The sequence below is a fragment of the Salvelinus sp. IW2-2015 genome, linkage group LG36, assembly GCF_002910315.2.
Source record: "Salvelinus sp. IW2-2015 linkage group LG36, ASM291031v2, whole genome shotgun sequence".
NCBI classification, from domain to species: Eukaryota; Metazoa; Chordata; class Actinopteri; order Salmoniformes; family Salmonidae; genus Salvelinus; species Salvelinus sp. IW2-2015.
In genome coordinates, this window is record NC_036875.1 from 23,728,619 (window position 1) to 23,734,801 (window position 6,183).

Sequence of the window (6,183 nt, forward strand, 5' to 3'; positions counted from 1 at the left end):
CATACTCCCCATCCTCAAGGATATCTCATCAAGAGCTCGCCTAACAAACTTCTGCCTAACGAGACAACCTGATAACAAGGGCTTCCCTAACAAGTGTCTCATTAATGAAGGAAATTGCCAGGACTGTCCTCATCAGACCGTGCATGCAGGAAAACAAACATAAGACAATCAGGACAATCAGGCTTGGGACGTGACTTCCCCCATCTCCCCACCAGTCTCTTCCCCCTCCGGACCCCCGACCGGAGTTACACAAAGCGGAGGATGGGAGAGCCCAGGAGGACACACGCTCCTCTCTCCTCCTGACCTTCTGAAGACCTACAGTAGATCTCAGGCTGTTTGCTCAGGAGGCTAGAGTCAACCGCAGCCGGAAACCAGGAGGAACACACCGACCTGATTGAACAGTAAGGAGGAGGATTGTCTACTGTATTATCATTTAAATCAACCACCATCCAGGAAGTACAATAAAGAGCCCTATTGCTGTTCCTCTATGGAGAATGGTATAGGTCATAGGTCAGATAAACCCCACCCTGTCCTGTCCATGCTGGACATATCCATGTTATATCACATAAACCAAACTCATCTTGAGAAACACTTATTGTAGTGTTAGAAGAGCCTGAACACCTTCACTGTTATTACTGGCATTACTTGGAAGACAACACATTGATCAAATACACGTACAATACAATCAAACTATTCCCAATCAAATACAAATCTTATTCTTGTTCTACTCTAATATCCTGGGAGGTCTGATCAGTCTGTCTCCAGTGTGACTGCCTCTGTTGTTTCAGGCTTCACATTTGGAGAGAGTTTGGCATTGATATGCCAGCTGAGTTGAATTAATAGCCAGTAAACAATGTGCTTTAGACRTGTGTAAAATGAGTTCAAACCCGTCTGACACACATGCTGCTGTTTAGCCCTTCATTTGCCACCTGTAGCATGTAAACATTTTATATTTTAAGTAGAAATTGTGAACAATATTGCCTTTTAAAAGCCTGTTAATTAAATGAAGTGTCCTTTAATATAGACCACCCTGATAATTCAATAAAGACTTGCTAAAGAGTCAAAATGTCCCTCCGTCAACCCTGTGTCACTTCTAGGAAGATTCTACCCCATGTAACCCCAACATTTCTCCAACTTTTCACCATTATTATAAAGCCCTAGTTGTTTTGTTGCTTTGACAAAGTCATTTCTGAAGATGATTATTTATTTAATGTGATGAGTGTTTAATGTTCATCTGTACATCATTTTAAGCTCAACCCTGTTAACTCACGTTTGAATATGTTGAAACTATTATTTTTTAAATATTTTTTTCTAAATAAACTTTTAACAACTAATAGTTGGTTTTACTCTTTTGGCCATTTGCTGATGTTTTGTGGTAGAAAACTGGGCACGTGAAGCATAACACGTCAACCTTGTTACCCATAGATAGTCAGGCTAGAAAAGTTTGAACAATTTCACTTTATTTTAAGTTTGCATTCAATTTCCCCTTGTTGAACACAACAGGCTTTCATTCCCCCTGTCACAAGGGGATTTGTGGCTGATTTAAGATTAAATCCTCAACCCTGTTATGGTCAACCCTGTTATGGTCAACTTTGTTACTTTATTTTGCACATAACAGGGACTTGCTATAATCCTTTTTTTTCTTGAGGTGGAAAAAGGTGTTTTTTATTAAGTTGAACATATACTCTTATGACAGCTTGTTGAAATTGAAACCAAACATAGATTTTTTTGGACAAAGTTACACTTCTCAAAAGGCACCAAATTGGTGGAACGACCGTACTACCGCCACCTCAAGGTTGGTCTGAAATAACTACTGAGACCTCATAGGAGGAACTTCTGAGTTGAAACCATATTAATGCATTGGTGAAAAACATCCATCCAAACTCTGATCTTGAAAAATAAGTATCAAGGCATATTGCTTAATATTGTGGACTTAAAGGGGTGGATTTCTCAATTGTAAAGCTCAATACTTTCAAAGAGCCAGAATAACCAGACTAATAAAAAAATAACATGGATTAGACTCCTACTTCTATTGATGCCAGTGAACTTTTCATTGCCCTATGCATGCAGTCGACAGGGAGTTTCCTCACATTGTGGTTGGATTTGAACCAGCTAGGCCAGCCATGCCATGCCATTCCATGACATTGTTAGTAGAGTGAGATATATCTTGGCAGAGTAACCTAACTATAACCAGTTTGTGGCAGAGAAGGAGAGCAGCATGGCTGGATAGAAGGCTGGAAACTGAAGTGAAGGAAAACATATCACAGTCCTCTCCCTGGGGAAAACAAACTAATGAAACAGGGACTTTTATGAGGACAACCAGTGACCAGTACCCCTGATGTTGACTAAGATGGGTCTTCAGTACTGCTTATGAGGTAGTAAAATATGTTTCCAGTAAAGGTAAGAAATGTGGAGGCGTATGAGTAACAGTAATATGTTTCACACACCTGTAAGACTGTGGCTGGGGATCTGAGACTGGGACTAGGGCTGTAAGACTGTGGCTGGGGATCTGAGACTGGGACTAGGGCTGTAAGACTGTTGTTGGGCCTCTGAGACGGTGACTAGGGCTGTAAGACTGTGGCTGGGATCTGAGACTGGACTAGGGCTGTAAGACTGTGGCTGGGATCTGAGACTGGGACTAGGGCATGTAAGACTGTTGTTGGGCCTCTGAGACTGTGACTAGGGCTGTAAGACTGTGCTGGGGATCTGAGACTGGCTAGGGCTGTAAGACTGTGGCTGGGGATTGAGACTGGACTAGGGCTGTAGACTGTGCTGGGGATCTTGACTGGGACTTGGGCTGTAGACTGTGGCTGGGGATCTGAGACTGGGACTAGGCCTGTAAGACTGTTGGCTGGGATCTGAGACTGGGACTAGGGCTGTAGACTGTGGCTGGGATCTGAGACTGGGACTAGGGTGTAAGACTGTGGCTGGGGATCTGAGACTGGGACTAGGGCTGTAAGACTGTTGTGGGGATCTGAGCTGGGACTAGGGCTGTAAGACTGTGGCTGGGATCTGAGACTGGGACTAGGCCTGTAAAGACTGTGTTGGGGATCTGAGACTGGGACTAGGGCTGTAAGACTGTGGCTGGGGATCTGAGACTGGGACTAGGGCTGTAAGACTGTGTGCGGGATCTGAGACTGGATGAGGGCTGTAAGACTGTGGCTGGGATCTGAAGACTGGGACTAGGGCTGTAAGACTGTGCTGGGGATCTGAGACTGGGACTAGGGCTGTTAAGACTGTGGCTGGGGATCTGAGACTGGGACTAGGGCTGTAAGACTGTGCTGGGGATCTGAGACTGGGACTAGGGGCTGTAAGACTGTGGCTGGGGATCTGAGACTGGGACTAGGGCTGTAAGACTGTTGTGGGGATCTGAGACTGGGACTAGGGCTGAAAAGACTGTGGCTGGGGATCTGAGACTGTGACTAGGCTGTAAGACTGTTGTTGGGGATCTGAGACTGGGGACTAGGGCTGTAAGACCTGTTGTTGGGGATCTGAGACTGGGACTAGGGGCCTGTAAGACTGTGGCTGGGATCTTGAGCTGGACTAGGGCTGTAAGACTGTTGTTGGGGATCTGAGACTGGGACTAGGGCTGTAGATGTGGTGGGGATCTGAGACTGGGACTAGGGCTTAGACTGTGGCTGGGGATCTGAGACTGGGACTAGGGCTGTAAGACTGTGGCTGGGGATCTGAAGACTCTGGGACTAAGGGCTGGTAAGACTGTGGCTGGGGATCTGAGACTGGGAACTAGGGCTGTAAGAAGACAGAATGAGGGAAGACAGGAGTGACAGATGATAGGAAAGGGGAGAGAGAGAAGGGACTTGGCGCTGTGGCTGGGATCTGAGACTGGGACTAGGGTGTAAGACTGTGGCTGGGATCTGAGACTGGGACTAGGGCTGTAAGAGCTGTGGCTGGGATCTGAGACTGGGACTAGGGCTGTAAGACTTGTGTGGGGTCTGGACTGGGACTAGGGCTGTAAGACTGTTGTTGGCCTCTGAGCCTTAGGACTGGGGCTGTAAGACTGTGGTGGGGATCTGAGACTGGGACTAGGGCTGTAAAGACTGTGGCTGGGGATCTGAGACTGGGACTAGGGCTGTAAGACTGTGCTGGGGATCTGAGACTGGGACTAGGGCTGTAAGACGTGGCTGGGGATCTGAGACTGGACTAGGGCTGTAAGACTGTGGCTGGGGATCTGAGACTGTGACTAGGGCTGTAAGACTGTGGCGGGGATCTGAGACTGTGACTAGGGCTGTAAGACTGTGGCTGGGACTGAGACTGGGACTAGGCTGTAAGACTGTGGCTGGGGATCTGAGACTGTGACTAGGGCTGTAAGACTGTGGCTGGGGATCTGAGACTGGGACTAGGGCTGTAAGACTGTGCTGGGGATTGAGACTGGACTAGGCTGTAAAGATGTGCTGGGGATCTGAGACTGGGACTAGGGCTGTAAGACTGTTGTTGGGGATCTGAGACTGGGACTAGGGCTGTAAGACTGGTGCTGGGGATCTGAGACTGTGACTAGGGCTGTAAGACTGTTGTTGGGGATCTGAAGACTGGGACTAGGGCTGTAAGGACTGTTGGTTGGGGATCTGAGACTGGACTAGGGTGTAAGACTGTGGCTGGGGATCTGAGACTGTGACTAGGGCTGTAAGACTGTTTTTGGGGATTCTGAGACTGTGACTAGGGCTGAAGACTGTGGCTGGGGATCTGAGACTGGGGACTAGCTGTAAGACGTGGCTGGGGATCTGAGACTGTGACTATGGCTGTAAGACTGTGGCTGGGGACTGAGACTGGACTAGGGCTTAAGGACTGTGGCTGGGGATCTGAGACTGTGACTAGGCTGTAAGACTGTTGGCTGGGATCTGAGACTGGGACTAGGGCTGTAAGACTGTGGCTGGGATCTGAGACTGGGATAGGCCTGTAAGACTGTGGCTGGGGATCTGAGACTGGACTAGGGCTGTAAGACTGTGCTTGGGATCTGAGACCTGGGACTAGGGCGTGTAAGACTGTGGCTGGGGATCTGAGACTGGACTGAGGGCGTGTAAGACTGGTGGCTTGGGATCTGAGACTGGGACTGGGCTGTAAGACTGTGGCTGGGATCTGGAGAACTGGGACTAGGGCTGTAAGACTGTGGCTGGGATCTGAGACTGGACTAGGGCTGTAAGACTGTGGCTGGGGATCTGAGACTGGGATAGGCTGTAAGACTGTTGTTGGGCCTCTGAGCTAGAAATGGGGCTGTAAGACTGTGGCTGGGGGATCTGAGACTGGGACTAGGGGCTGTAAGACTGTTGCTGGGATCTGAGACTGGGATAGGGCTGGTAAGACTGTGCTGGGGATCTGAGACTGGAACTAGGGCGTAGACAGTGTGGCTGGGGATCTGAGACTGGGATAGGGCTGGAGACTGAGGCTGGGGATCTGGGACTTAGGGCTGTAGACTGGGGCTGGGATCTGAGACGTAAGTGACTAGGGCTGTAAGAACTTGGCTGGGATCTGAGGACTGTGACTAGGGCTGGTAAGACTGTGGCTGGGATCTGAGACTGACTAGGGCTGTAAGCACTGTGGGGCTGGGATCTGAGACGTGAACTAGGGCTGTAAGACTGTGGTGGGATCTGAGACTGGGACTAGGTGTAAAGACTGTGGCTGGGGATCTGAGACTGTGACTAGGGTGGTAAGACTTGGCGGGGATCTGAGACTGGGACAGGGCGTGTAAGACTGTGGCTGGGGATCGAGACTGGGACTAGGCCTGTAAGACTGTGGCTGGGGGATCTGAGACTGGACTAGGGCTGTAAGGGACTGTGTTGGGATCTGAGACTGGGATAGGCTGTAAGACTGGGGCGTGGGGAATCTGAGACTGGGACTAGGGCTGTTCAGGACTGTGGCTGGATCTTGAGACTGGGACTACGGGCTTGTAAGACTTGGCTGGAGTCTGAGACTGGGACTAGGGCTGTAACGACTGTGGCTGGGGATCTGAGCTGGGGATAGGGCTGTAAGACTGTTGTTGGCCCTGAGCTAGGACTGGGGCGTAAGACTTGGCTGGGATCTGAAGATGGACTAGGGCTGTAAGATCTGTTGCTGGGGATCTGGACTGTGACTAGGCTGCTTAAGACTGTGCTGGGATCCTGAGACTGTGGACTTAGGGCTGTAAGACTGTGGCTGGGATCGAGACTGTGACTAGGCGTAGATGTTGTT